Below are 14,276 nucleotides of genomic sequence, written 5' to 3' on the forward strand. Positions count from 1 at the left end.
TATATATATATATATATATATATATATATATATATATATATATATATATATATATATATATATATATATATATATATATATATATATATATATATATATATATATATATATATATATATATATATATATATATATATATATATATATATATATATATATATATATATATATACACTAACATTTGAGTTGTTTGGTTTTGTATCTTGTTTTTGTGTTACGTTAGATGAGAGCATTACTCTATTAATGGAACAGTAAAATACGTATTTATGTAGATAAAATGTTATTTTTTCCCCAAATTTTACACATTTTAAAAAGAAGATTGTTTATTTTATGATATATTCGTTTGTAGAACTACCTTTAATTATATAAGTTCAAAACAAATACTTAAATTTCACAAAAGAGACGTCATTTGCAACTAATAAAAAGTTATCGAAATGAAACAAATTTATACCGACAAACTAGATTTAAGGCCAAACCAAAAATAATTAGTTATAAAGAAAAAGAAGTATAAAACACAATAAATAATTGAGTATCTTTATTAAACTATTTTAATCCTAAAATATTTGATGTAAATCATTGCTCTTTAGCTTAACAAATAATCTAATTCGAGAATACACTGAATTTAACTAGAGCTACCGATTAAGGGGGCAGTATCACCCAGACATTTGAAAATTGACAAAAAAATTTGCCATAATAGTAAATATCAAGGAGCTATAAAACAGCACATAAAAGAAAGTTAACGTATGATGCAAACACTTTATATAAATAATTTTACCAAAAAATGTTTACTAAGTAATTTTAGGCTGTGGTTTACCAACATTTAGGCCCATCCTGCTGAAAATACTCTAGGGGATGCATAACTGGGTAGCCTATGGCCGAAACTAGGAGATATCCATTGTGACAAATTTTAAAATTTTTGGAATTTTTCAAAGTTAGACCAAAAAAATTGAACTTTGAAATTTTCTAAAAAATTTATCTGTCATTAGAATACTATTATTTTAGTTCCGGCCATAGCCATTAACGCAAGGAATGTTTATACCAAATTTTAAGTACTTTACATATGGTTTCGAAAAATTGTTTACAAAAAAATCAAAATGTGATAAAATATTAACAAAATAATTTTTTGAAAATTTATTGCCATACATATACCCTACAATTTATATACTGTATTATAGCAGAAGAAACGTTACTACTGCTGTAAAATTTTGACATGTGTATGTCAAATAGTTTTTTTTTGGTGATAGTTTTTGTTTCCCTCCCTTAGTCTGGGTGATACTGCCCCCTTAACTAGACTTATGCCATTTTTCATTTGTTCGTGAAAAAGTTGGCTAGAGAATCTATCAAGATTCTAGATCTAGAATCTAGGCCTATCTAATGTAAAACACAATGAATAGTTTAGTTCCTTTATTAAAATTTTAGGACTTAAATATTTTATATACATCTTAGAAATGGAATCGGCTAAATGATGATATAATTTAATTTAAAAATAATATTTGCGTAATTACAATTTGTTGCTCTGGCTAAAGTAAATAACTCAATATATTTAATATTTTCACATACTGGTATGTGTCCAGCTGGCCAATACTTTAAAGTTAGTGACAATACTTTAAAGACAGTGTCAATACTTTAAAGACAGTGTCAATACTTTAAAGACGGTGTCAATACTTTAAAGACAGTGTCAATACTTTAAATACAGTGTCAATACTTTAAAGACAGTGTCAATAATTTAAAGACAGTGTCAATACTTTAAAGACAGTGTCAATACTTTAAAGACAGTGCCAATACGTTAAAGACATTGTCAATACTTTAAAGACACTGTCAATACTTTAAAGACACTTTCAATACTTTAAAGACAGTGCCAATACTTTAAAGACACTGTCAATACTTTAAAGACACTTTCAATACTTTAAAGACAGTGCCAATACTTTAAAGACACTGTCAATACTATCGAACAGCCACAAGTGCTGATGGAGCCGCTGCTTGATATGACTGATTAGGACTATTCGATTTTAGAAAGTTATAGAAGAATGTCACATACAAAATGTAAAAAAAAATTTTTCATAAAAACTTTTTGATAACAAGCTTTTATGTACTAATGCACTAAAAAGTAGAAAATAAATTATAGACTACTATTTAAATAACTAGAAAGAAAAGCGTGGGTCTCTTCCTAAACATTAGTAAATTTAACCAATAGATACTAAAGTGATCCACGCTTTTCTTTCTAGTTATTTAAATAGTAGTCTATAATTTATTTTTTACTTTTGAGTGAATTAGTACATAAAAGCTTGTTATTAAAACGTTTTTATGAAATTTTTTTAGTACTTTACATGTTTTTATTTACAATAAAGTTTCATGAAAAAAATCCATTGCGCGCCGATTGAAACGTGATGACGCGTGTGGTGCGGTTCGATAGAAATGCCTACTAATTCGGTCCAAATTTTAATTAATTCTTTAAAATTAATTAGGCATCCAATTAAGTCAAATTTAATTGCAGATTGCATTGTCTTCATGTCTTGACCCACGTGCCGAGTGTGAAGCGTATCGGTCAAGTAGAAGTGTCCGAATTTTCGCTCCTGCGTTTCGATCTAGACTGACGACTGACGACTGACGACAGACAGAGGAAGTGAGTTAAATAAAAGCTTGTAACAAAATCAAGCAAATTTGGAAGTTAACTTACGACTTCACAGCTGATGCTTTAGTAGATTCTTTTGTCGCTTGTTCTCTGGCATAAAAAATAACAGACACAGTAAATAATTCGGAAACAAAAATGACATTTACAGATAATAATTCTGATACTATTCTGAAACAGTAAATAATTGAAACAAAATATCAAATCGATTACAGCACCGTTACAACAACAAATACATCCTAATATATATATAGCCCATGTGCGCACTTCTCTCCCTCTCTCTCTCCCCCTCTCTCTCTCTGTGTCTCTGTCGGCACAATATTTTCACATACTATGATATCATTATCTTCAGCGATATATGGAGAACTTGATACGGACTTTTGTTTGAAATGTTTAAACTAAATGTTATTTAAAGAAGGAAAATAAAAATAAAGGCATATTTGAGTGTAGAAATACAATTTTAATTATACAACGGAAAAGTTTTTATAGTTTTGACAAGAACGCAATAAACAATGACGCCACATACCATATGTTTACACTATGGAAAGAACATAACATTAAGGGCGTCATCTTCCGATATTAAACTATAAAGAAAGGAACTATTGCATCCAAATTTGATTTAGATCTAGATCTATAGATCTACTTATCAAGACGTGCGCTATGAAATATATACAATTTTCTCGTCCAATCTAATACACATTACTTTAAAAAACAACATAATGTTCGGGTTTTTAACGGAAACATTTAAGTCTCTTAGTGTGTGCATTTAATATGGTGTTCTGTTGACTAATAATTTATATAATTTGGTTTTAATTTTTCTAATAGTTATTGGTAGCCTGTTATTTTAAATGTGCCGAATTTTTAGCTATTTAGTTGGTCACTAATATTGTTAAACGTGTAGTAAAGCACATTGCGTTTTGACAAATAACTTTTTTATAAAATATTTTTCTCAAACATGTATAACATAAAAATATATAGGCCTATAATTTACGTGTAACGGGTACTGACGGCTAGTAAGTCGGATTAAACTCTTAGCTACTTGAAGACTGATCAACTATTGATCAAGGAAAATTGGTTTAAAAAGAGTTGTGGAACAATAAAATACTGGTATTAAAATCTCTATGGGACGGCGTGGTCTTGTGGTAGAGCGCTAGACTGCTAACTCGAAAGTCTCGAGTAGAATGTACCTGAGTTTGGCCAGCTCTAATGGGCGCCTAACTCACATTAGGGAAAACTAAGGCGGCTCGGCTTAGTGCCTACCACACTTTCCCTTAATAAGCCGAGTCTTTGAAGCAGATGAGCTCTACTTCATCTGCCTCATGTGTCTTGAGCACGAACGGAAAAAGATTATTTGATTTAATTACATTTGACGTACAAAAACATTATATTCCAATCCAACCTTTTATAGAAAGGGAATGCGTGCGTACAATATAGAACTAAATTTTATACTCACTGTACAGCAGCATCTTCCATCCTTGCAATGTTTCTGGAAAAAATTGAAACTAATGTTAGTCATTGAATAAAACACGACAAAATCGTTAGTGTTTAATGAATTTCAATAAAATATTCAATTTTTATTTTTTTAATCTAAAGGCGATATTTTAAGTTAATATATAAGCAGGTAACAATAACTATAACCAATAGTAAGTTAAGTGATTTTCCTGCTTTGTTTAATATAAATAGATTTCTAATTATAAAGCAATAGGAACGTTTCATTTAAATGTAGTAAATTTATAAAGGCAATTTCGTCAACGTAAACGGTAGTTGTTATATTTATAAAAACAAAGCCTTCACATAAACCGAAACAATCTTACAAAGGGACTTGATCTTGTGGTTTCTGCTCGATCCGTTCGCTGAAGCTGTCGATCAAATATTTCAATAATAATTAGTTTAACACCCTAGAGGAATAGCTCTTCACTTTCACTAATTAATTCTTTTTAAAATTTGAATCTCTTACACCACACTCTGGTACCAGGGGTGTATTGACTGTGTCCATGCGACTGGGATATAAATAAAAGCGGCCCCTTCTCGACTTTTTTTTTCAGTACATTTTTCTTTAACCAAGGCTAATTACCGAGGCTTACGAAGTCAACAGGGACACTTGAAAGATTGCAGTATACAATAATGACAAAACGATAACTTGGGAGGGGTAATAATATAAAGATTTTTTTTAAAGCACTAAATGGCATACCGTGCAAGGGGAGAGGATAACAGCAAAAAATTCATTAGACTGGAATTCTAAGGGATAACGAAAATTAGGTATTTACATTTTTTTAATAAGAAATATTTCTAAAACCCGATTGCACTGGTAGTGTCACCCCACCCCTTACTTATACGAATATAAGAGAAACTTTAGGGGAGATCACTCGTTCTTTATTTTTTTCACAGAATCGAGTCTAGAACTCAGAATTGTTCATGAATATGGATGTTAATTCTAAATTGTGAAATTCCGCTTTTATACCTGAGCATTGCAAAAATGTCAAAAAAAAAAAAAAAAATTACACAATCAGAAAAATTATAGATCTACCTTGTTATTTTAAGCCAAAATTTTACTTACGTTTCAATATGTGAATCTAGGTTTAGTTCGTTCATCTCTCCAACTCTACATACAAACATATAAAGATAAAATATAAAGAAAATCTTAGTGATTAAACTTCGCTTCTTTGTAACCATGGTCAAACAAATGTGGTTAGAAAATTTTTAATAAAATTAATAAAAATAAACATTTACAAACAAAAACCTCGTAAAAACTTTCCATATCAAGCTTTTAGAAAAATTATGCACTAGAAGGAGAAAATAAATTATTTTCTTTAAATATATTCTAATGAACCACTGATATAAATAACTATCAAGAAAATCGTTGGTCGCTCATTAAATTATAGTAAAGTTATTCCCAACATTAAAATAAGAAAATAAAACATTTTTTCTTAAGATTTTTCTTGAGCAACCAAAATTTCAAATGTTGCATTTTAGGAAACAAAGTTTATTTTAATTTTAAAAATCTTGATGAAATGAGAGGTTTTATACACTATTTTCTACCTTATAGTAGTTCTGAGGACAAGATTGTCTCTCATGTGTTATAACAGCTCTACTACGTCACCTAAAATTGTATTCTCCAATTTTTGTTATTGGAAATATAATCTTATATATTTTTTTGCTTTATTTGATATTCGATTGTGTGAAGAATTTGATGTTCTTGCGTTGTCATCTAAAAGATATTTACTTTGTGAACCAACAATACCTCATCAACAGCCCATTCAACTGTGATATTATAAATAGGTGAATTAGGCCAACTGCTTAATACACATTTTTATGGTACCCAAAGACAAGACCTTCGAAGTTTCAATGACATTGATAAGTACAACTTTACCTGAGAAAGACATCCTCCATTGTTGTAGCTGACAGTCCATACGATTGTAAATTCAACGAAGCCATTTTTTTGTCTAAACTTTGCAAAAGTTTTGGGAACTCACTGACGCAGTTGTCAGGGAGTAGAAACGTAATCTCTGATATGTTGGAAGACTTTAAGACAAAAAGAAAGAAATATGAACATAAACTATATGGAAAAAAAATGAATACGCATGCAGACTCTTCTTCTTCGTTCTTAATTATTAGTGTTGAAGGGGATCGAGATTTATCTGCCAGTGGGTTTGAACTCGAGACTTTGTTCGAATTTATCAACCATGAGCTTTTTGCCGACTCGACCACGCCTCCAACACAGCTTAGCGTTACGAGTCAACTGGTTATGCGCCATTGAGGCCATTGACTCCGATTTCAGCCTGCTTTTCTTTTTGGATTTGCTTCCACGGCCTTTGTCCAACCAAGAACAAACTACAAGGCAGCAGTTGTTTAATTTTGGAGTTGTCTCTCCTAGAAGAGTGGCTGTCCCCAGCTAACGAGCCTCATCTGCCCGAGGGTTCGAACTCGAGACTTTTCGGTGTAGCAACCATGAGCATTACCGACTCGACCACGCCGAACCATATATGCAGACGATTAAGGTAAAATATTCAACACACGTTGTTGTATGAATCGATAAAAAGATGGTATGGCTTAATGGAGTGTAAAACATATACGTCAGTATTAGTTTAGGTTATTTTAAATTGAACGACTATTTCAATATATTCCTATCGTTTTCATACCTCGTATCGTTGCCTACGGTATAAACCCAAGCCAAATGAACGGCTCTATCATTTCTTACCTTCACATTTAACTCACCTGGTAAATAGCTGCCTGCACGGTTGACAAGACGTGTTGAATTACTTTGTGTTCAGCACAGGTACCAGACTTGACCAAAGTCAGTCTATAACCAATTCCTAAAAAAAAAACGAAAATAAAATACCTTTATAGAAACACGCTTTTAAATGCACTAAAAATAAGAAAATAAAATTAGTTTGCTTTCTTTAATAAAAGCTTGAGATCTTTTACATAGTTTAGTTTTGATGTTATTAAATTTTTTTTTTTATATTTGTTTTATTTTCCCTTTTTTAGTGATTCCCAATTTATGAAGTCGACTAAAATATTTGTTTTACAACACCATCAGTAGCTCGCAATATGTGAAAGACGATTATCTGCCCCGTGAAAGCAGCCGTTCGTGACCATATTTTTACAGACGACACCAAGTTCTTAATCTTCTTACCTCCCCCTAGTTTCAAATAGTTTAAAAACTTTATTATCTGCCCCTTAAAACATTCATTAGTTCGACGGGCTATTGGGCTGGTAAGTAGGTCACCAACCAGCTCTACGGCTCAATAAAACCTGCATGAGCCATAGAACTGGTTAGTGACCTACTTACCAGCCCTATACAATTGTAAGAATTCTCGTGAACCACAGCTCACTAGATTATTAGGGTGATCGTGTCTAGCTGATTATCTCCCCTTCTATTATTGAACATAGTAATTTATCGAGTGATTTAATTTTTTATCTCATTTTTAAAGACTAATTAAACATTTAATTAAATTAAAAATACATAGACGAATTGTATTTGGAAAGTTTGAACAAAATCGCTGCATTAGAAGTGGGTCGAAATTGAGTTACAACATTTGCCACAAAACCATAAAAAAAAAGAGCTAAACAACCAGACGTTGTGAACTAAATAAAAGCTTAGAATAAAAAATATACAAATATATTTGTTCATAATTCTAGTGTTGGAAAACATTTCCTCCAACACATTTAAATATACGTGTCAACTTGTTATGCGCCATTTAGGCCGTTGACTCCGATTTCAGCGTGCTTTTGTTAGCCTATGTCCAACCAAGAACAAACTACAAGGCAGCAGTTGTTAGAAGTGTTGCTGTCCCAGTCTATCGAGCCTCATCTCCCCGAAGATTCGAACTCGCGATTTTTAGGTTTAGCAACAATGAGCTTTACCTACTCCTCCACGCTGACTTGTTAACAATAGTTAGCTTTTAAAAGCATTGAAAATTAGAAAATATAACTAACGAGCTGACCTGCGGCATATCATACGCCGCTATTTAGTTGTTTTATTTTCTACTTTTCAGTAATTCATAATTTGTGAATTCGACAGTACCAATGCTGCCACTGAAAATATTTGCTTTAAAACACTATCAGTAGGTCGTTAAGGACGATACTACCCCCACCCTCCTTTCTCCCAACCCCTACCCTACACACCCGTGAAAGCAGCCTCCGCTTAGTTACCTCCTCTAAGTTTAAAATCGTTTCAAACTAAATTATCTGCCCCTAGTAACCGTCACTAAACCCGGCTCTACAATTGTAAACATTTAGCGTGAACTAAAGCTCACCAGATCATGTAGGGGTGGGGTGGTAGGGAGCGCGTTTACAGCTTGTTTTCTAGCGTCTTCAAGAGGAGAATTATATATATATAGATTAGCTTCCTTTCGTAAAAGTTTTGGTTGCTAAAATACGTAAAAGATCTCATGAGCAACCTCAATTGAATTAAGCTGTACCATAAATTTTCTTTAAGAACATGGGCGTCCCGCAGCACTTGACGACGCCGTTGGCCATGATGGCTATCCTGTCACTCAAGTAGTCGGCCTCGTCCATAAAATGTGTCGTCATCAAGAGTGTACGTCCTTGTCGCAGGTTGGTCAGACAACGCCACAAGTCCCTGCGAGAACTGGGATCGAGTCCCGTCGAGGGCTCGTCCAGGAATACGGTCTGTGGAAAATGTCACATTGGAATCATCGATGGGACTTAAATTATGGAGCTATTCATTGATCTTGAAAACTTTCAGATCACTATCATGAAGTCAGTACCTTGATGTAAGTACTTGTTACCACTACCTTGATGTCAGTACTTGCTGTCACTACCTGAGTCTCACTACCTTGCTGTCACGACCTGAGTCTCACTACCCTGTGGTCACTACCTGGGTCTCACTACCTTACAGCCACTACATGGTTCTCACTACCTTGATGTCACTACCTTGATGTCACTATCTTTCTGTCACTACATGGGTCTCACTACCTTATTGTCACTACCTGGGTCTCACTGCCTTGCTGTCACTATCTGGAGTCTCACTACCTTGATGTCACTACCTTCATGTCAATACCTTGATGTCACTACCTTGCTGCCACTACATGGGTCTCACTACCTTGATGTCACTATCTTGATGTCACTACCTTGGTCTCACTTCCTTGCTGTCACTACCTGGGTCTCACTACCTTGATGTCACTACCTGAGTCTCACTACCTTGATGTCACTATCTTGATGTCACTATCTGGGTCTCACTACCTTATTGTCACTACCTGGGTCTCACTACCTTGATGTCACTACCCTAGCGTCAGTACCTTGGTATTCCCAACAAAAGCACAAGCCACGGAAAACTTTCTCTTCTGTCCTCCAGACAATTTTTTAGGATAGTCGTCGATTTTATTTTCTATTCCGAACTGCGATAATGTCCTAAACGCTACATCTCTGTTTATCGAATCTTGTCGCATCTGTCATGAAAAAAAACAACATTAAAAGATTATGTTTGATTTGAGAGTAAAAAGTGCAGAAATATCGTATGAACAAAAACATCGAGTCTTTAGTAATTCATAAAATAATAGCAAAGACGGAGAGAGAGCAATTTTTAAGGAAACTGATAAGGAAATCATTAACATTTTAAACTGTTGAATAACCGAAACTTTAGTTTTAAAAAGTCTTGAGGTACCAAACCTCTTGTCATAATTAGGGTAGAAGAACTCCAACAAAGATAGTCCCGTTCTAAGCTTTAGTCAGTTTTTAAAAAGTTCTTTTGTATTATTAGCTCTGCTTTATCCGAGTTAGATGTCGCGGCAATAACAACTGCTCTTCCACCCTGACTAACTTTCACTGTATATGAAGGTTCCTTAAGACTAACTCGCACTGTTTGTGAAGGTTCCTTTATGACCAACTCGCACTGTTTTTGAAGGTTCCCTTATGACTAACTCGCACTGTTTGTGAAGGTTCCCTTATGACTAACTCGCACTGTTTGTAAAGGTTCCCTTATGACTAACTCGCACTGTTTGTGAAGGTTCCCTTATGACTAACTCGCACTGTTTGTGAAGGTTCCCTTATGACTAACTCACACTGTTTTTGAAGGTTCCCTTATGACTAACTCGCACTGTTTGTGAAGGTTCCATTATGACTAACTCGCACTGTTTGTGAAGGTTCCCTTATGACCAACTCGCACTGTTTGTGAAGGTTCCCTTATGACTAACTCGCATTGTTTGTGAAGGTTCCCTTATGACCAACTCGCACTGTTTGTGAAGGTTCCCTTATGACTAACTCGCACTGTTTGTGAAGGTTCCCTTATGACTAACTCGCACTGTTTGTGAAGGTTCCCTTATGACTAACTCGCACTGTTTGTGAAGGTTCCATTATGACTAACTCGCACTGTTTGTGAAGGTTCCCTTATGACCAACTCGCACTGTTTGTGAAGGTTCCCTTATGACTAACTCGCACTGTTTGTGAAGGTTCCCTTATGACTAACTCGCACTGTTTGTGAAGGTTCCCTTATGACCAACTCACACCGTTTGTGAAGGCTCCCTTATGACTAACTCGCACTGTTTGTGAAGGTTCCCTTATAACTAACTCGCACTGTTTGTGAAGGTTCCCTTATGACTAACTCGCACTGTTTGTGAAGGTTCACTTATGACTAACTTGAACTGTTTGTGAAGGTTCCCTTATGACTAACTCGCACTATTTGTGAAGGTTCCCTGATGACTAACTCGCACTGTTTGTGAAGGTTCCCTTATGTCTACCTCGCACTGTTTGTGAAGGTTCCCTTATGTCTACCTCGCACTGTTTGTGAAGGTTCCCTTATGACCAACTCACACCGTTTGTGAAGGCTCCCTTATGACTAACTCGCACTGTTTGTGAAGGTTCCCTTATGACCAACTCACACCGTTTGTGAAGGTTCCCTTATGACTAACTCGCACTGTTTGTGAAGGTTCCCTTATGACTAACTCGCACTGTTTGTAAAGGTTCCCTTATGACTAACTCGCACTGTTTGTGAAGGTTCACTTATGACTAACTTGAACTGTTTGTGAAGGTTCCCTTATGACTAACTCGCACTATTTGTGAAGGTTCCCTTATGACTAACTCGCACTGTTTGTGAAGGTTCCCTTATGTCTACCTCGCACTGTTTGTGAAGGTTCCCTTATGTCTACCTCGCACTGTTTGTGAAGGTTCCCTTATGACCAACTCACACCGTTTGTGAAGGCTCCCTTATGACTAACTCGCACTGTTTGTGAAGGTTCCCTTATGACCAACTCACACCGTTTGTGAAGGTTCCCTTATGACTAACTCGCACTGTTTGTGAAGGTTCCCTTATGACTAACTCGCACTGTTTGTAAAGGTTCCCCTATCGCTAACACACATTAATTGTGATGCTTCCACTATGGCTAATTCACATTAAGTTTCAAGCTTTCTTTAAGACTAGAAAACACTAAATGTGAAGCTTCCGTTATGACTAACACACATTAAGAGTGAAACTTAGCCTGTGAAAAATATACAGTAATATCTCAATAAAAAAACTAACTGCACTTGTATAGAAAACTACATGCTTTAAGGAGTTAGACAAATACAAAATAATATTAAATCAATTTTTTATTGACATACCGAATAAAACCGAATATATGTAACTAATCAGAGAAAAGATACCTTACATATTGTACAAGACCATATGCTCGTAGATTTTACAGCCTCAGCAAAAAGCACATAGACTAAAACAAAACAAAGCAGAGAAAGGTTGCCTACATAGGTGTAGAATACCATATGCTCGTAGATTGCGAACGTTAGTAAAAAGTACCTTGACTAAAAAATTAAGGACTTAAAAGAAAGTCGAGAAAAGATTGCTACCTTAGTGTAGAAGACCATATGCTCGTAGAATGTGAACGTTAGTAAAAAGTACATTGACTAAAAAATTAAGGACTTAAAAGAAAGTCGAGATAAGACACATACCTTAGTGTAGAAGACCATATGCTCGTAGACTGTGAGTCTGGGAAAAAACAAATCGTACTGTGGACAGAAGCCCAGGGTTTTCCTAATGGCTGTCTTGTGTCCTGCAACATCCATGCCGTCTATCATCACTTGACCGCGAGTTATGGGGGTTAGACCTGAAAGGGTTAATAAAATAAATTGCTGTCAAATCTATCAGTGTACATTGTCGTGTAAAAAAATAATATTTAAGTAATCTGTATTCTACTAATAATCAGCTTCTTCTTCTTCGTTCTTAATTTTTAGTGTTGGAGGGGATCGAGATTCACCTGCCAGTGGGTTTGAACTCGAGACTTTGTTCGAATTTATCAACCATGAGCTTTTTGCCGACTCGACCACGCCTCCAACACAATTAAGCGTTACGTGTCAACTGGTTATGCGCCATTGAGGCTATTGACTCCGATTTCAGCCTGCTTTTCTTTTTGGATTTGCTTCCATAGCCTTTGTTCAACCAAGATCAAACTACAAGGCAGCAGTTGTAGACTTTCTTCGGGGGGGGGGGGGGGGGCGGACACTCGGGTGTTATTTTATTTTTTAATAAATTATATAACTTTGGACTATAACTGCTAATCATTTGTACTTAATTGTGCTAGTCAACATGACAGCTCCTGAAAAATTACCAATAGTCATAAACAGAATATTCATTAACACTATGCTAAAACTTCTATCACCTAATGTATTTTGATATATGCAATATTACCATTACAACTATAAAATTCTTTTTGTATATTTGATCATTAATAACTCTTTATTACAAAAAAGCTAGGAATTAACCCCTACTTAAGATCTTTAATACATCAATTTTAAGCAAGAGAATACTTTTCAAAGAAAATAAATCCCAACCTAATATCTTCAACAAAATCGTTTCACCAAAAAAATGTGCATCACTCCCTACCTAAGATCATTGAAATAATTTCACCAAATCAAACAGTCTATCATTCCCTACCCAAGATCATTGAAATCATCGTCGTTTTACCAGCACCATTGTGTCCAAGTAACATGGTAATCTGGTTGGTGTAGATGTCCAGACTGACGCCAGAAACTACCATGGCTTTACCGTACATCTGCAAAAAAACATATAATGTTTGTTGACAAGCTACAATTAATTCGATATAAATCAATCTCAAGTGGCGTTTTTATCGTTTATCATATTAAGTTAAAAATAAATTGTTGATAATCTACTCAAAATTTCTTCTACTGGCATAAAACAAAATGCCTAAACAAAGTGATTTAACGAATTTCTAGTTTGCATAAGCTATATAAAAAATGTACTATTTGGGTTAGCACAACTATTACGAAACTTTTTGATATGTGCTCTGCAAAAAAAAAAAATGTTTTTTTTTTTACAATAAATAAACTGTTGCTATATACGGTATTTAATCAATGAACTACTTACCTTTACAAAGTTTCATTTAGATCAAGTACATTGCAAAACCTTAAAGATAGTTCTTTTCTACTATATTAGACGAAATTGTTCATAAATAAAATAATTTCCATTTCAGCAGTACCTCGACCTAGTCGTTTTCAAAAACGAAATATTTTTCCACAACAGAGTTACCTTGACCAAGTCACGAACGACAATTCCTGTTGTTTCATTCCCTGAAGGCTTTTCAAAGAACTTTTCACTTTGTTGAGGTACGGGAGGGATTACTGTTTTCTTTATTTCAAAGCTGCTGTTCTGTTGATCAACGCCAACATTTGTATTTTATTTTCGAATAAAACAATTGTGGTGCTGAATGTTTTTTTGTTGTTGTTGGTTTTAGTGTTATTCAGTGATTATTTGTTTTTGTTTTATTTGTTTAAAATTATTATCTGTCGCCCACTAGTATTGTCCTAGATACTGTTCTCTTTGTATTTTAGAGGTTGTTGTTTATAGGGACTTTTGTTTGAGTGTAGTAGGACAGTGGCGGAACTAGAAAAAAAGGGCCTACCCGCAAAAAAAATATTCTGGGCCCCCAAGATATATATATACATAGAGGGGCCCAAAATGTATATATATATATATATATATATATATATATATATATATATATATATATATATATATATATATATATATATATATATATATATATATATATATATATATATATATATATATATATATATATATATATATATATAAACACATAATACAAACATTGGATACTCATTTCTAGCCTGATAGGGTTTTGAAATTTTTTTCTTCAATTTAAACAAATTACAACAT

Source organism: Physella acuta, unplaced genomic scaffold, assembly GCF_028476545.2.
Source record: "Physella acuta isolate Inbredline_101_S28 unplaced genomic scaffold, ASM2847654v3 ptg000822l, whole genome shotgun sequence".
Classification (NCBI taxonomy): domain Eukaryota; kingdom Metazoa; phylum Mollusca; class Gastropoda; family Physidae; genus Physella; species Physella acuta.